We start from the raw sequence: 17,500 nt of genomic DNA, 5'->3' as shown, positions 1-17,500 counted from the left end.
GGGCAATGGCTAAAAGCGCTCCGCAATATATTACTCAGACGGGTAATGACGGTCAGTGTCAGGAGAGCTTTCCTGAGCCCTGACCCACAGGCAGGGTGTAGCGTATCCCACCCGCAGACATGTGACGTTGTCACACGACCAGTTGTCACTAATCGACTGATTGCCGATAATCGTATGCCATACACCGGGGAAAGCTGCCGCAAGGGGTAGCTACGTAATGCAGTCGCACCTCTACTACTGTACAGAGATAGAACACCGCGTGACCGCAACCAGATTAAACTGATACATGGCGCTGATTACTAATAGATGCAGAGCCATCGGAATATAGATGGCATACGACATACAACAGTCCCTATACATGCTGACAGTCTGTGCACACATGCGAACTACACGTCACCCAGACACTCTATCACACACTACTCTCTGGCTGTAACAGACACAGACAAAATATCTAAGCACCAGCATGGAACAACATCCAGTGCATCCTCTCCGCCACATTACACCATTCACACTATGATAACAAAACCAGGAGGTCCACCCCAAAAACAGAATATCTCACTCTTCCAACAACCATCATTACTCAGATAACCCACAAACACCCACACATGTCCTACACAGGGGTGCAACCAACACCACCACACTGCCTTGTCTCACAGCATATAAGCAATGGCAGGAATGAAAGACACAGGCCTGCCACTCCCTTGCCACACCCACGCAACCGGCGCACCACCTCCCCTGAGAGAAAGGTGCATCCAGACGTGACACATCTCAGGGTGCCTCAGGCGTCCACTTACCATCATCACTATGAACGAACCTCGTCCCCTCCCCCCTCATACACCATCCCTTAACCTAACCTATGTTGCACCTTAACCTAACCTATGTTGCGCCTTAACCTAACCTATGTTGCGCCTTAACCTAACCTATGTTGCGCCTTAACCTAACCTATGTTGCGCCTTAACCTAACCTATGTTGCGCCTTAACCTAACCTATGTTGCGCCTTAACCTAACCTATGTTGCGCCTTAACCTAACCTATGTTGCGCCTTAACCTAACCTATGTTGCGCCTTAACCTAACCTATGTTGCGCCTTAACCTAACCTATGTTGCGCCTTAACCTAACCTATGTTGCGCCTTAACCTAACCTATGTTGCGCCTTAACCTAACCTATGTTGCGCCTTAACCTAACCTATGTTGCGCCCTAACCTAACCTAAGTTGGGCCCTAACCTAACCTAAGTTGGGCCCTAACCTAACCTAAGTTGGGCCCTAACCTAACCTAAGTTGGGCCCTAACCTAACCTAAGTTGGGCCCTAACCTAACCTAAGTTGGGCCCTAACCTAACCTAAGTTGGGCCCTAACCTAACCTAAGTTGGGCCCTAACCTAACCTAAGTTGGCCCCTAACCTAACCTAAGTTGGGCCCTAACCTAACCTAAGTTGGGCCCTAACCTAACCTAAGTTGGGCCCTAACCTAACCTAAGTTGGGCCCTAACCTAACCTAAGTTGGGCCCTAACCTAACCTAAGTTGGGCCCTAACCTAACCTAAGTTGGGCCCTAACCTAACCTACGTTGGGCCCTAACCTAACCTACGTTGGGCCCTAACCTAACCTACGTTGGGCCCTAACCTAACCTACGTTGGGCCCTAACCTAACCTACGTTGGGCCCTAACCTAACCCACGTTGCGCCTTAACGTGCCCTGTAATTGTTTGTTATATGAATCTAGAAATTCGTGTAGCGTTGCCTAATCGCAACCCTCTCAACATAGTTCGCTGCGCACACACTCTGGTGTCCTGCGTATTGACTCATGTTACGGTGCGTACCCTCACAACATCTAGCGAGTGTTGCGTACGTTCCACATGGTCCCGCTATCCACTGTAATGTGTACTGCTATAAGACGTATATCGCCCCCCCCCTCCCCTGTCGCCTCTAGTTCGTCAGTCAGGAGTTTGCGTGTTCAATGAGCTTCGCAGCTGTGCAATGGCATCCGCATACGTACGCGGGCCACCTTCCACGTGTTCTCTCGTGCATACGTCGCAGCATGTATGTGGATTGATGTGGCGTGTCGTGACTCATAACATCCAGGCATGCAAGACCCATTGAATTCGCAAATGTAGATGGACGTCTACGTTTGCTGCCCAAGTTACGCAAATGAACTGGAAATCCGTTGTTGCGCGGTTGTTCGCGCTGGAGGTGAATCGTTGATATCGACGATCGGTACAGGTATTAACCGGTTGCTTCAGCGACACCCGTCATACCCACGAACGTGAGTGGGCATGTGGGTATGAAGCGATACGCGGCGATGGCTGGGTGGGACCGTCCCCGGCCGGTGAGGGGGGGGCGCCCGGCGTGCTGGCCGCGCGCTGCGTGGGCGCACGCGCGGCAGCCGGCTGGTGGGGACGCCCAGTGGCAGGCGCGCCGGCTGACGGACGCGGCAGGCGGCGCATCTGCGTGCCGGCGCACCCAGCGCGCGGCGCCGTGCGGCCAAAGTGGGTCCTCCCGGGCCCGGTGCGAAGCGCGGTGGACATCTGCAGTGTGCTGGTCCGATTGAGGACTGTGTACGTTGAGGATGCGCCGCCGCCCGGCACTCGGCGCCGCGACGCCGTCTGCTGCTCGGTCGCCCCCGCGGTTCTCGCAGGTGGTTTGTATCGCAGCTGTGCGGATGTGTTGGCGCGTGCGCTGTGCTGGGAGAGTTCGCTTTGGCACCCAAGTGGGGCTCTGCCCCTCTGTGGCGCTGGCGTTGGAGCTGCCCGGTCACTGTTTGTGGCCGCGTGTTGTCTCCCGCCGGCAACACCACGACAGCACGCTCCCGGGACTCTGTCGGCAGCGGCAAGCTCAGTTGGGAGCACGGGTGGTCGCACTGAAAGCGTCTACTCGCCTATCTCCGGGCGATTGCGCCTCTCTCGAACCCGACCAAGTACTTAGGACGGCGCTGCGCGCCGCCGGGACCTGAGAGGGTTTCGAGGTGTATCGTGCAGGGGAGCCCAGCCTCCTCCTGTTTGCAGAATAATTGAGCGGACGCTTGCGTGTTCGCGCGGGCATCCGGGACACACTCCCGGGCGGCCGGCTGCTCAGCTCTAGTTGACGCAGCTCCCTGGTTGATCCTGCCAGTAGTCATATGCTTGTCTCAAAGATTAAGCCATGCATGTCTCAGTACAAGCCGCATTAAGGTGAAACCGCGAATGGCTCATTAAATCAGTTATGGTTCCTTAGATCGTACCCACGTTACTTGGATAACTGTGGTAATTCTAGAGCTAATACATGCAAACAGAGTCCCGAGTCTGGCGTGAGGTCAGTCACTTGACGGCGCGTCTTGGTGCGGGCCCGCCCGTTACCAGCGCGCCGTAAGGCACGGAAGCTCGCACTGGGGCGTATCGCTTTCCAGTCGGGTGTGCCGTGGCAGTCCTCACAGGGGAAGTGATGCGTCTCTCATAGCCTCTCCTTCCCAAGTGGCTCTTTCCGCCTTCCCGTGGTGCCAGATGTTAAGCTTGGCATTCTGCCTCGCGACAAAAGGGAGAGCTGCGACCCAACCCGATGCGAAAGCGAAGGGTGCGTGGCACAGGGGGAGCTGTGTCGAGGGACCGAACACCAGTCCCTTTCTGTTCGCAGGGCACAGACCAGCAGGTGCTCTGCATGCCGGCGACCTCGTTTGTCGGCGTGGGATCACGGCGCGAGTCGGCAAGGGTGCTTCGCCGCGCCCCTGGGTAACCGGGGCGTGTTCTGCCAAACCCAGGAGGTGGTGACATCGCCTGGGCTAGGTTAGATGGGCCCAGACCGCTGAACGACTGGGGGACCGACCCACCACCTGAGTAGGAGTGGGTCCCTGGCCCTCTGGTGGAAACTCGGGCAAGTAGGCGGCGAAGGGCGAGGGGTGCATCTGCCTCTCCGGAGTGCGGGGTGCAGTTGCCGAGGAGCGTCGTGTGAAATCGTCGACGACGGGGCCATCGATGGGGACCAGTGCGCTGGTGACGGCGCGCTGAACCCGGCAGCTCTGGAGTGCCCTTGACCTAGGGGCGAGGTCGGTGGGCGAGCTGCAGAAGTCCCCCCCCATGCCAGTGGAGCCGGTCCGGGGCAAGAGACGGGCTCCCACTTCTTTCATCACTCGTTAAATATGGCTACGAACGAAACGAGTGATTCGTGTGCGCCTCAGCGAGCTTCCTTTGCGCCTGATCCCTCTCCTCAGGACGAGCAGGGACAGGCAGAGAATGAAACAGTCATGGGACGATATACGAGAATCATGTCGCTCATGGAGCAGCAGATTAAAAATGGAAAGATAAACCAAGCAGGACTTGCCATTATCAAAAATGAGCTTTCAGTTTGGGCTATTGCCCACGCCAAACTAGAAGGTAGGGTAGAGGAATTAGAAAAGGAGAATAGTAGATTAAGGAGTCAACCGACAAAGACGTGGGCGGCCGTGGCCACGCAAGCGCCCACTAAGCGCCCACAAAACACGACAAAAGACACCATTGAAAAAATGACAAAGAGAACAGACACAGCAGTCTTCCTCAGGACACTACCTGGGCAAGACACAAGTGTGAAAAAGATTCAAGAATTATTCACAAAAAGCATAGACCCGGTGAAAGACAAAATCAGAATCAAAAAAGTTAAACCTAGTAGAAACTCTGTTATTGTAGAAGTAGCCTCTGAGGAGGATAAAGATAAATTGCTAAACAACCAAAAACTGAACTCGGTGGTCAAATGCGAACCACCGAGGAAAAGAAATCCTCTCGTCATACTATATGACGTTCCAACAATAATGTCCAATGACGAACTGTCAGATACAATCAGAATGCAAAACTTTGATGATATAGATGAAGAGGAATTCAAAAATAGTTTCAAATTAAAATTTAAAACTGGGCCAAGGGGTCGTGATGTTGTACATCACGTCGCCGAGGTATCAGCACAGATGTGGAGAAAAATAATAACAATGGGCAGAATATATGTTGGCTTTCACGCCATAAATACTAGGGATTATGTCGTGGTACCTCGTTGCCACAACTGTGGGGACTTGGACCACGTCTTGAGGCTGTGCACCAGGGAGCCGGCATGCACCAGGTGTGGGGAACACGGTCACGGCCGCAAAGATTGCAAGGCGGCTGCAGTCTGCATACCGTGCAAAAATCGTGGGAAGAAGTCTTGCGGAGCCACAGGCAGGAATTGCCCGACATACAAAATGTTGGAGCAAAGGTTAATTGCTAGAACCGACTATGGCTGAGCCCGGCATACCGAACAGGATGCCAAAGCGAAAGTCCCCGAGCAAAAGGAGGAGGGACGCCATGAGGGCAAACAAATTCAAGGATTTCTTGAGGTCGCTCTCGGGCACCACTAAAACTGAAACAATAGACAAGGCTATACAAACCGAATTTACAACTATGGACATTGGCATACAAACTGATCTCCCCCTCATGGTTGAAACTCTCTCCTCTGAAAGCCGGGGAAAAAAGCCGGAATTACACCAGCAACGGCAAGGGCATCCTGTGGCTGTGGCAACGCTTAAAGACAATCATAATCAACAACCCATACAAGAAAATACAGTAACAAGCTCGAGTACGAGCCCAACAACACAAAGTTCACCAATAGTCAGACTGCCACCAGTTGATCCAGTCAGGGTGTACCCCAATTTGGAGTACACCATGCAACTATCCAGGTTGGAGCAGCCGGCTACCCTGACCACTGCCTTACGACATGTGGTCCGCGTAGGGCATAAAGAAGGCAGAAAGATAACCTTCTCGGTTATGGAGGCTGTTGACAGGATCCAGCTAAAATCAGTGAATCTTCCCACCAACTTCGGAGCCTTGCGAGATCTGCTCATGAAAGTTTTTGAAAGACGAGGTGAGACATTTAATCTAAAAGACATTTACGAACAATCAGTTTTAGCACACGGACGGATTGCATTCGACTGGAGCAAGACTTGGCCACATGACCGAATACATACTTACTTCCCATGACGAAAATAACTATTGGACAGCTTAATACTCATAACAGCAGACTCGTCATGCAAGAGCTCCGAAGGGAGGTGGAGGAGAGGAGAATAGATGTACTCTGTCTGCAGGAGCCATACTCCCTGGCCGGAAAAATAGCTTTCGCTGCCACGGGCTGGCAAATAGTCAGCAGAGGGGACGACCCGAAGGCAGCAATTATAATTGCAAATAGACTCCTAAGAGTCACTACGCTCTCGCAATTCACAACAAGCCACTGTAATGTCGTGGAGCTACAAACCCCTATGGGGACCATGACTCTCATAAACATGTATTTCCAGTATGGGGATAGCATAGAACATCACTTAGACCATCTAGCGAGAGTCACCACGGCGTTACAGGGGAGAAAGCTCGTGATAACAGCTGATATCAATGCCAAATCTCCCCTGTGGTACAGCGGCACAAGGGACGCTAACGGTGAAAAAGTCGAAGAATTCATAATGGCATCACAACTTGTGGTTGCAAATAAGGCTGGCAATCCTCCTACCTACGCTGCAGGGGGAGGACAGGGCACAAATATTGATGTTACCCTTGCAACTCCAAATATGGCAAACATTATCCAAAACTGGAAAGTCATAGAAAACGCTACCACAAGTGATCACAATCTAATATGTTTCACCCTGGGAGAAAGAGAGTGCCGCTGGGCCATGGGGTGGGAGGTGCAACTGAACTACAAGAGAGCAAATTGGGAACGTCTAGCGAGGGAGTGTGACATTCCTCCATTACCAGAAGGTGATGTACAACTGGACATAGACGTGGACCAGAGAGCTGAGGAACTGGTGAATGCAGTGACAAGAGCGGTGAAAGCAGCCGTACCGACAAGGAGGAGGGCCATGGCGGCCTCTCCGTCACCATGGACTGCTGAACTGGGGGAACTGCGTCAGTCTGTCAGAAGGCTGAGGAAGCACTACCAGCGCAGTGTCGTCTGGCAGGAACGACAAAGGTGGCAGATACTATATAGAGAGGAAAAGCGGAAGTTCCAAAAGGAACTGCGCGAAGTCAGGATGAGAAGCTGGGAAAACTTCGTGCTTAACCAGCTAGTCACTGACCCATGGGGGCTTCCGTACAAATTGGTAAGGGAAAAAATCCGCTCTCCTCTGGAACTATCAACAGTCAGGCACGGGGATGGGATGACGGAGTCCTGGCAGGAGACTGCGGGGGTCCTTCTCCGGTCCCTGTTGCCTGACGATAATGCGGATGGGGAGACAGAGGGGCAGAAGCAACTTAGAGAAGAAGATCAAGAGGAATATATTAATGAAACGGCTGTCTACCCCTTCTCAGAGGAGGAGGTGGCAACCCACATAAGATCACTAAAAAAAGGGAAAGCACCTGGGCCAGACGGCATTGTGGCGGAGGTAGTGCAGTTTCTGGCGCCTCAGCTAATTGCGCCACTAACACATCTATATAACGAATGCGTCAGACAGAAAAGATTTCCGAAGAAATGGAAAATGGCGAACGTAGTAATTATAAAGAAAGGACTAGAAAAGGACCCTGCAGAAGTAAAATCATACAGGCCGATTTGCCTGTTGGACGTATTTGGCAAAGTATTAGAGAAATTACTAGCTGACAGACTGACAGCACACCGGGTTTTGTGTGGGATGAGTGACAGGCAGTTCGGGTTCAGGCCGGGGCGATCGGCATCTGATGCAATTGCTCTGGCGGCCGAGGTCTGTGGCTCGACCCCTCACAAATACGTGGTCGGCATCATGGTGGATATCAGTGGCGCCTTTGACAACCTGTGGTGGCCTTCGCTCTTCTCCTGCTTGCGGGAGAAAGAGTGTCCAGGGCCGCTATATGGTTGCCTGAGGAGCTATTGTAAGGATCGAGAGGTCTGGTTATCATCATCTAGCGAAAGAGTTGGGAAGGTAATTACGAAAGGATGTCCCCAAGGTTCTGTCTTAGGACCCCTTTTTTGGGACATCCACATGGAGCCTTTATTAGATAGATTACAGCAAAGTAATGAGGTGCTAGATGTGATAGCCTATGCGGATGACCTCCTTCTGTTGGTCGGTGGCCGTAGCCGCGAAGACATTGAACCAAAAATAGAGACAGCTTTAGAGAAACTCCAACAGTGGTGCCGCACGACTAAAATGATGATTTCACCTAGTAAATCAACCTACTTATTACTAAAAGGACAACTCATCAGAAACCCGACAGTAAGAATAGACGGTTCACCAGTTCTCCGACGACGAGAGACACGTTACCTGGGAATCATCATTGATGAGAAGTGGAACTTCGGAAAACACATTGATACTGTCTCCCAAAGAGCCCTTCAGATATTAAATAATCTCATTTCAATAGGTCACAAAAGATTTCATCTTCCTCCACACTTAATTAAACTTTATCACAATAGTATTTTAACCTCGGTTGTGGGATATGGCTCGGGAGTCTGGGCGCACAGGCTCACGAGGGTTGTGCCCGCCATGGCCGTGAGAAGGGTCCAGAGAAACATGGTACTAAGAGCAGTAGGTGCCTATAGAACATCTCCGGGGGGGGCCCTATTAGCCATAATGGGGCTCTGCCCCCTGGACATAAAGATAAGGGAGCAGGCGGCGTGGTATTGGGCCAAGAAAGGAAACTATGAAAAGATTGCGGACATAATGGGTATTAGAGTGGGGGATAAGCGAGAGATAAGGAAAAGAGGGGAGGAGCTCTGGCAGGAGACTTGGGAGGCAGAAGAGACGGGACGAAGAACCTTTCAGTTCCTACCTGATGTCAGGGAACGTCTTGAACTAAAGTACTTCGAGCCTACGCGAGGGTTGATCCACTTTCTCACTGGCCATGGACCCTACCCGACTTATTTATGTCGATTTGGGAAGAGGGCGACACCAGCGTGTGACTGTGGCGATCCGGAGGGTACACCTGAGCATGTAGTTTACGAATGTCCACTCTTCAATGATGTTGCCAACACACTACGAGACAGACTACCCAACCGCGACACATACCAACTACTCAGACAAGAGGGAACATTTCAGACCTTAAACAGCTTGGCTAACGAGGTATCTCGAAAAGTTCTCATTGACTATTTAGGCGAGATACAATAACTACCAATTGCGTCCAGGAGCCCTACTCCCATACCGCCTGTGCGTGGATCGGCCGACTACATCTAAGTTGGAATCCGCCACGTGCAGGATCAGGGGGGGTGGGGAATAAACACCGAACGTGACACACACCGGATTTGACGTAGGATTAGTTAGTTTGTAGGATTTAGTTATAGGAAATTAACATAGGGACTGCAGCAAAATAACATCGAGGCCAGCCCAGTGCCAGGGGCATGCTCTTCGGGTTTAGCTCGAAGAGCAAGGCAAAAGCAAGTAGGTTTATATCTTTGCTGGCACACATGTGATGCTGCAGTATATATATACAAATTAGACTAGTCATAAGAATAGGTAATACATAGTACATGTAGATATTAGATGCCCATTGTTATTAATAAAATATAACTGTAGCTCACCAACTAACACTAATATAGCTGCAACATTTTAATACAAATGTATTAATGTTAGGACCCACTAATGTAGTAAGGTGGTGGGTTGTTTATAACAGAGTCCCGACCAGAGATGGAAGGGACGCTTTTATTAGATCAAAACCAATCGGTCGGCTCGTCCGGTCCGTTTGCCTTGGTGACTCTGAATAACTTTGGGCTGATCGCACGGTCTTCGTACCGGCGACGCATCTTTCAAATGTCTGCCTTATCAACTGTCGATGGTAGGTTCTGCGCCTACCATGGTTGTAACGGGTAACGGGGAATCAGGGTTCGATTCCGGAGAGGGAGCCTGAGAAACGGCTACCACATCCAAGGAAGGCAGCAGGCGCGCAAATTACCCACTCCCGGCACGGGGAGGTAGTGACGAAAAATAACGATACGGGACTCATCCGAGGCCCCGTAATCGGAATGAGTACACTTTAAATCCTTTAACGAGTATCTATTGGAGGGCAAGTCTGGTGCCAGCAGCCGCGGTAATTCCAGCTCCAATAGCGTATATTAAAGTTGTTGCGGTTAAAAAGCTCGTAGTTGGATTTGTGTCCCACGCTGTTGGTTCACCGCCCGTCGGTGTTTAACTGGCATGTATCGTGGGACGTCCTGCCGGTGGGGCGAGCCGAAGGCGTGCGACCGCCTCGTGCGTGCTCGTGCGTCCCGAGGCGGACCCCGTTGAAATCCTACCAGGGTGCTCTTTATTGAGTGTCTCGGTGGGCCGGCACGTTTACTTTGAACAAATTAGAGTGCTTAAAGCAGGCAAGCCCGCCTGAATACTGTGTGCATGGAATAATGGAATAGGACCTAGGTTCTATTTTGTTGGTTTTCGGAACCCGAGGTAATGATTAATAGGGACAGGCGGGGGCATTCGTATTGCGACGTTAGAGGTGAAATTCTTGGATCGTCGCAAGACGAACAGAAGCGAAAGCATTTGCCAAGTATGTTTTCATTAATCAAGAACGAAAGTTAGAGGTTCGAAGGCGATCAGATACCGCCCTAGTTCTAACCATAAACGATGCCAGCCAGCGATCCGCCGCAGTTACTCCGATGACTCGGCGGGCAGCCTCCGGGAAACCAAAGCTTTTGGGTTCCGGGGGAAGTATGGTTGCAAAGCTGAAACTTAAAGGAATTGACGGAAGGGCACCACCAGGAGTGGAGCCTGCGGCTTAATTTGACTCAACACGGGAAACCTCACCAGGCCCGGACACCGGAAGGATTGACAGATTGATAGCTCTTTCTTGATTCGGTGGGTGGTGGTGCATGGCCGTTCTTAGTTGGTGGAGCGATTTGTCTGGTTAATTCCGATAACGAACGAGACTCTAGCCTGCTAACTAGTCGCGTGACATCCTTCGTGCTGTCAGCGATTACTTTTCTTCTTAGAGGGACAGGCGGCTTCTAGCCGCACGAGATTGAGCAATAACAGGTCTGTGATGCCCTTAGATGTTCTGGGCCGCACGCGCGCTACACTGAAGGAATCAGCGTGTCTTCCTAGGCCGAAAGGTCGGGGTAACCCGCTGAACCTCCTTCGTGCTAGGGATTGGGGCTTGCAATTGTTCCCCATGAACGAGGAATTCCCAGTAAGCGCGAGTCATAAGCTCGCGTTGATTACGTCCCTGCCCTTTGTACACACCGCCCGTCGCTACTACCGATTGAATGATTTAGTGAGGTCTTCGGACTGGTACGCGGCATCGACTCTGTCGTTGCCGATGCTACCGGAAAGATGACCAAACTTGATCATTTAGAGGAAGTAAAAGTCGTAACAAGGTTTCCGTAGGTGAACCTGCGGAAGGATCATTACCGACTAGACTGCATGTCTTTCGATGTGCGTGTCGTGTCGTGCAACACGCTACCTGTACGGCTCGCAGTAGCCGTGCGCCGCGTGCGGGACCACGCGTGCTTCTCAAAACTAACGGAAAATGTTGTGTGGTACGAGCGCTGAAGCTCTGGAGCGGCTGGCCTGCGGCACCTGGCGCCTCGCGCCGGTTTTGAATGACGTTCGCCCGAGTGCCTGTCCGCTCCGGAGTGGAGCCGTACGACGCCCATCGGCCGTGAGGCCGTTGGACACAAAACACTGGAACAGGGGCCGTCGAACGCCTCAGTCCCGCCTATGCAACTGTTTTGAAAGAGACAGTGGAAACTGTAAAAAGATCACCCAGGACGGTGGATCACTCGGCTCGTGGGTCGATGAAGAACGCAGCAAATTGCGCGTCGACATGTGAACTGCAGGACACATGAACATCGACGTTTCGAACGCACATTGCGGTCCATGGATTCCGTTCCCGGGCCACGTCTGGCTGAGGGTCGGCTACGTAAACTGAAGCGCGCGGCGTTTGTCCCGCTTCGGAGACGTGGGTGTGTCGTGCCGGCCTGTGGGGCCGGCCACGTCCCCTGAAACGAGCGATGCGCGCCCGTCGCCTGGCGGTTCGCATACCGGTACTGTCTCGGTAGCGTGCACAGCCGGCTGGCGGTGTGGCGTGCGACACCTCGTACAACGACCTCAGAGCAGGCGAGACTACCCGCTGAATTTAACACTCTAAGCGCCAAGCCCGTAAAATTTACGGGCCTGGGATCGCGCGAAAATCACCAAGCCCGTAAAATTTACGGGCCGCTACATTTAATTTCATTCAAAACACTGCAACGTTATTTCTACGGGTTTGGCCAGCGCTATACGTTTTTCAGATGTTTATTAACAAAATGCGTCCATAGATGTCACGGCAGCGCTGTAATTCATGTTAAAACTTATCTTTGCGTTCTCAGTCTGTATATCATTCAGTTGTTTGTCATCATGTTTCGGCGCGGTTTATCAGACGCAGAAATTGCGGATTTGATCAATCATAGCGACACTCTGGATAATGTAGAGAGTGATTCAGACGATTCTGAATGCAATGGTGTGTTTGAAGGTACGTATTTCCGAATTTTCCACGTAATTGTGCAGTACGCACATATCTGTTGAACATGTGTAAACGATGTATGTAGTTACACATAATGTGATATTCTTTTTAGAAGACGAGATTGATGACAGTTTGTCTTCAGATGAAGACGAGAATGATGTTGAAGGTGTTGCTTCAAATCCAGCAGCTGTGCCGTATCCGAAAGACAGTGAGTGGACTGCAGTTGACACCTACCGACCTCTGCCTGTCAACACGACACCCAGGCAGATACTAGTGGATATTGATGAGTCGAGTTCTGTACTGGATTGCAGTAAAGTGTTCCTTACTGACAGTGACGTAAATGAACTCAAGAGACAGACAAATTTGTATGCATCACAGACAATACAGAAGAAAAGAAGAGGAAATAATCTGAAGCCCCATTCAGTTTTGAGTTCGTGGAAGCCAGTGACTATAAGTGAGATGAGGCGTTTCTTGGGTATTATTTTCCACATGTGTGTTTCGAAAAAGCCAAAAATTGCGGACCATTGGAGCACTAATCCTGTTCTTAGTTGTAACTTTTGTCCCCATGTCATGAGCCGTTTGCGTTTCACTCAGATACTGTCATGCTTGCATCTTGTTGACAATTCAAATCAGAAAAAACCAGGCGAAGATGGATTTCATCCACTTTACAAAGTTTTGCCATATTATAATAATTTGAAGGAGCGATGTATCCAGGCATATCGTCCCTCAGAAAAAGTGACAATTGATGAAGGAATTTGCCCATTTCGAGGTCGTGTGAGTTTCCGTGTTTACATGCAAAATAAGCCTCATAAGTATGGACTGAAAGTATATGCTGTTGCTGAAGCCAGTAGTGGCTATGTTGTAAATTTTGAAGTTTATGCTGGTAAGCATATTGTTGACAATTCTTCGTCTGCGGTTATTTTGCGATTGTTGTCTGACAGCAGCTTGCTGAACAAAGGCCACACTGTGTATTTAGATCGATTTTATTCCAGTCCAGAGCTATTTCAGCAACTGGCAGAGAAAGGCACTGGAGCTGTTGGTACTGTGAACAAATCCAGGAAAGGATTGCCTAAAGATTTAGTATCTGCTAAGCTGAAAAAGGGCGAAATGTCTTTTCGGCGTAAAGATAATGTATTGGCAATGAAGTGGAAAGATAAGAGAGATGTGTATACATTGTCTACAAGGCATCAAGCAACATTTGGTACGCATACTAAGAGAAATGGGTCTGTAGTATTGAAACCACTTCAGGTACTTGATTACAACCTCAATAAAATTGGAGTGGATATTGGAGACCAACGCCTGCAGTACAATCCGTTCCAGCACAGAACTGTGAAATGGTGGCGAAAATTATATTTCCATTTGCTGCTTATGGGAGTATCAAATGCATTTTGGCTGTACAATGCAGTGCACAGGAAGAATATTACAATAACAGACTTTATAACAGTGCTTGCAGTTCAGCTTGTTGAAGACGACACACTTGAATTCATTCCAAGAAATGAAGGAACTGTAGGTCGGCTAACAAAGAGACATTTTTTGCAGCACATACCTGCAACTACTAAGAAGTATGCTGCTCGTGTGTGTCACGTGTGCAGTTCCAGGAGCAAGAAACAGAGTGGCAAGGCTTCTCGCAAAGAGACACGATACGAATGTGAACAGTGTGGCGTTGCACTCTGCCTGGAACCTTGCTTTAAAATTTTCCACACTAAAAAACAATATGATTCTGTGTGAAATTTATATGTAATACTGTATACTATCAGAAACATGTAATGTAGTGCCACAATTTTGGTTAAAAATAAATCACAATTGTATTCCCTTATTCGTATGACTTTTTCTAAATTCTTAAAACATCTAAGTGATTTCTATAACTGTACCTTAAAGCTGTGCATTGTAAAGTAGTTTCTTTCACTCAGAATTAAAGTAGAAATGTGCAGCTTCAAGATGGTACCAAATTTGCCACAATCCAAACAGTAGATTTGATGCAGTAATTTTTTTAATATTGGTAAAATTGCCCGGTTTCTAGGGACGGGTGCATAAAATAGGCCTGGTACAGAGAGTGTTAAGCATATTACTAAGCGGAGGAAAAGAAACTAACAAGGATTCCCCCAGTAGCGGCGAGCGAACAGGGAAGAGTCCAGCACCGAACCCCGCAGGCTGCCGCCTGTCGTGGCATGTGGTGTTTGGGAGGGTCCACTACCCCGACGCCTCGCGCCGAGCCCAAGTCCAACTTGAATGAGGCCACGGCCCGTAGAGGGTGCCAGGCCCGTAGCGGCCGGTGCGAGCGTCGGCGGGACCTCTCCTTCGAGTCGGGTTGCTTGAGAGTGCAGCTCCAAGTGGGTGGTAAACTCCATCTGAGACTAAATATGACCACGAGACCGATAGCGAACAAGTACCGTGAGGGAAAGTTGAAAAGAACTTTGAAGAGAGAGTTCAAAAGTACGTGAAACCGTTCTGGGGTAAACGTGAGAAGTCCGAAAGGTCGAACGGGTGAGATTCACGCCCATCCGGCCACTGGCCTCCGCCCTCGGCAGATGGGGCCGGCCGCCCGCGCGGAGCAATCCGCGGCGGGGTCGTGTCCGGTTGCCTTTCCACTCGCCGCGGGGTGGGGCCGTTCCGGTGTGCGGTGGGCCGCACTTCTCCCCTAGTAGGACGTCGCGACCCGCTGGGTGCCCGCCTACGGCCCGGGTGCGCAGCCTGTCCTTCCGCGGGCCTCGGTTCGCGTCTGTTGGGCAGAGCCCCGGTGTCCTGGCTGGCTGCTCGGCGGTATATCTGGAGGAGTCGATTCGCCCCTTTGGGCGCTCGGGCTCCCGGCAAGCGCGCGCGGTTCTTCCCGGATGACGGACCTACCTGGCCCGGCCCCGGACCCGCGCCGCTGTTGGCTCGGGATGCTCTCGGGCGGAATAATCGCTCCCGTCAGCGGCGCTTCAGCTTTGGACAATTTCACGACCTGTCTTGAAACACGGACCAAGGAGTCTAACATGTGCGCGAGTCATTGGGCTGTACGAAACCTAAAGGCGTAATGAAAGTGAAGGTCTCGCCTTGCGCGGGCCGAGGGAGGATGGGGCTTCCCCGCCCTTCACGGGGCGGCGGCCTCCGCACTCCCGGGGCGTCTCGTCCTCATTGCGAGGTGAGGCGCACCTAGAGCGTACACGTTGGGACCCGAAAGATGGTGAACTATGCCTGGCCAGGACGAAGTCAGGGGAAACCCTGATGGAGGTCCGTAGCGATTCTGACGTGCAAATCGATCGTCGGAGCTGGGTATAGGGGCGAAAGACTAATCGAACCATCTAGTAGCTGGTTCCCTCCGAAGTTTCCCTCAGGATAGCTGGTGCTCGTACGAGTCTCATCCGGTAAAGCGAATGATTAGAGGCCTTGGGGCCGAAACGACCTCAACCTATTCTCAAACTTTAAATGGGTGAGATCTCCGGCTTGCTTGATATGCTGAAGCCGCGAGCAAACGACTCGGATCGGAGTGCCAAGTGGGCCACTTTTGGTAAGCAGAACTGGCGCTGTGGGATGAACCAAACGCCGAGTTAAGGCGCCCGAATCGACGCTCATGGGAAACCATGAAAGGCGTTGGTTGCTTAAGACAGCAGGACGGTGGCCATGGAAGTCGGAATCCGCTAAGGAGTGTGTAACAACTCACCTGCCGAAGCAACTAGCCGTGAAAATGGATGGCGCTGAAGCGTCGTGCCTATACTCGGCCGTCAGTCCGGCAGTCACGGCCGGTCCTTGCGGCCGGCCGCGAAGCCCTGACGAGTAGGAGGGTCGCGGCGGTGGGCGCAGAAGGGTCTGGGCGTGAGCCTGCCTGGAGCCGCCGTCGGTGCAGATCTTGGTGGTAGTAGCAAATACTCCAGCGAGGCCCTGGAGGGCTGACGCGGAGAAGGGTTTCGTGTGAACAGCCGTTGCACACGAGTCAGTCGATCCTAAGCCCTAGGAGAAATCCGATGTTGATGGGGGCCGTCATAGCATGATGCACTTTGTGCTGGCCCCCGTTGGGCGAAAGGGAATCCGGTTCCTATTCCGGAACCCGGCAGCGGAACCGATACAAGTCGGGCCCCTCTTTTAGAGATGCTCGTCGGGGTAACCCAAAAGGACCCGGAGACGCCGTCGGGAGATCGGGGAAGAGTTTTCTTTTCTGCATGAGCGTTCGAGTTCCCTGGAATCCTCTAGCAGGGAGATAGGGTTTGGAACGCGAAGAGCACCGCAGTTGCGGCGGTGTCCCGATCTTCCCCTCGGACCTTGAAAATCCGGGAGAGGGCCACGTGGAGGTGTCGCGCCGGTTCGTACCCATATCCGCAGCAGGTCTCCAAGGTGAAGAGCCTCTAGTCGATAGAATAATGTAGGTGAGGGAAGTCGGCAAATTGGATCCGTAACTTCGGGATAAGGATTGGCTCTGAGGATCGGGGCGTGTCGGGCTTGGTCGGGAAGTGGGTCAGCGCTAACGTGCCGGGCCTGGGCGAGGTGAGTGCCGTAGGGGTGCCGGTAAGTGCGGGCGTTTAGCGTGGGTGTGGTCTGCTCTCGCCGTTGGTCGGCCTCGTGCTGGCCGGCGGTGCAGGATGCGCGCGCCTGTGCGGCGTTCGCGCCCCGGTGCTTCAACCTGCGTGCAGGATCCGAGCTCGGTCCCGTGCCTTGGCCTCCCACGGATCTTCCTTGCTGCGAGGCCGCGTCCGCCTTAGCGTGCTCCTCCGGGGGCGCGCGGGTGCGCGGATTCTCTTCGGCCGCCATTCAACGATCAACTCAGAAGTGGCACGGACTGGGGGAATCCGACTGTCTAATTAAAACAAAGCATTGCGATGGCCCTAGCGGGTGTTGACGCAATGTGATTTCTGCCCAGTGCTCTGAATGTCAACGTGAAGAAATTCAAGCAAGCGCGGGTAAACGGCGGGAGTAACTATGACTCTCTTAAGGTAGCCAAATGCCTCGTCATCTAATTAGTGACGCGCATGAATGGATTAACGAGATTCCCGCTGTCCCTATCTACTGCAGATGACCAAAGCTTGCAGGACAGTGTCAACTGATGCCCTGCAGGTGTTAACGGGAAGCTTGCCACTGGACCTAGAGGTAGTGAAGGCAGCCTTGCTATACTATGCAAGACATGAGGTGGTTGGCCTGGTTGCCGGGTTCCAAGCTCCAAGAAACATCGCTGGGCAAAATCCTAGATG

General features: G+C 51.8%; 1 non-coding gene and 1 pseudogene across 1 annotated transcript; both read left to right on the top strand.

Annotated features, from left to right (window-relative positions):
• The first annotated feature begins 11,596 nt into the window (after positions 1 to 11,596).
• Positions 11,597 to 11,751, top strand: LOC126196118 (5.8S ribosomal RNA). Its single transcript, XR_007538661.1, has one exon. It is a non-coding gene; the product is annotated as a 5.8S ribosomal RNA (ribosomal RNA).
• A 2,612-nt stretch (positions 11,752 to 14,363) lies between these two features.
• LOC126197811 (large subunit ribosomal RNA) overlaps positions 14,364 to 17,500 on the top strand; it is a 5,503-nt pseudogene continuing 2,366 nt past the window's right edge.

The sequence above is a fragment of the Schistocerca nitens genome, chromosome 7 (assembly GCF_023898315.1).
Source record: "Schistocerca nitens isolate TAMUIC-IGC-003100 chromosome 7, iqSchNite1.1, whole genome shotgun sequence".
Classification (NCBI taxonomy): domain Eukaryota; kingdom Metazoa; phylum Arthropoda; class Insecta; order Orthoptera; family Acrididae; genus Schistocerca; species Schistocerca nitens.
The sequence above is the reverse complement of the archived record's forward strand: the minus strand, read 5'-3'. Positions and strand labels throughout refer to the sequence as shown.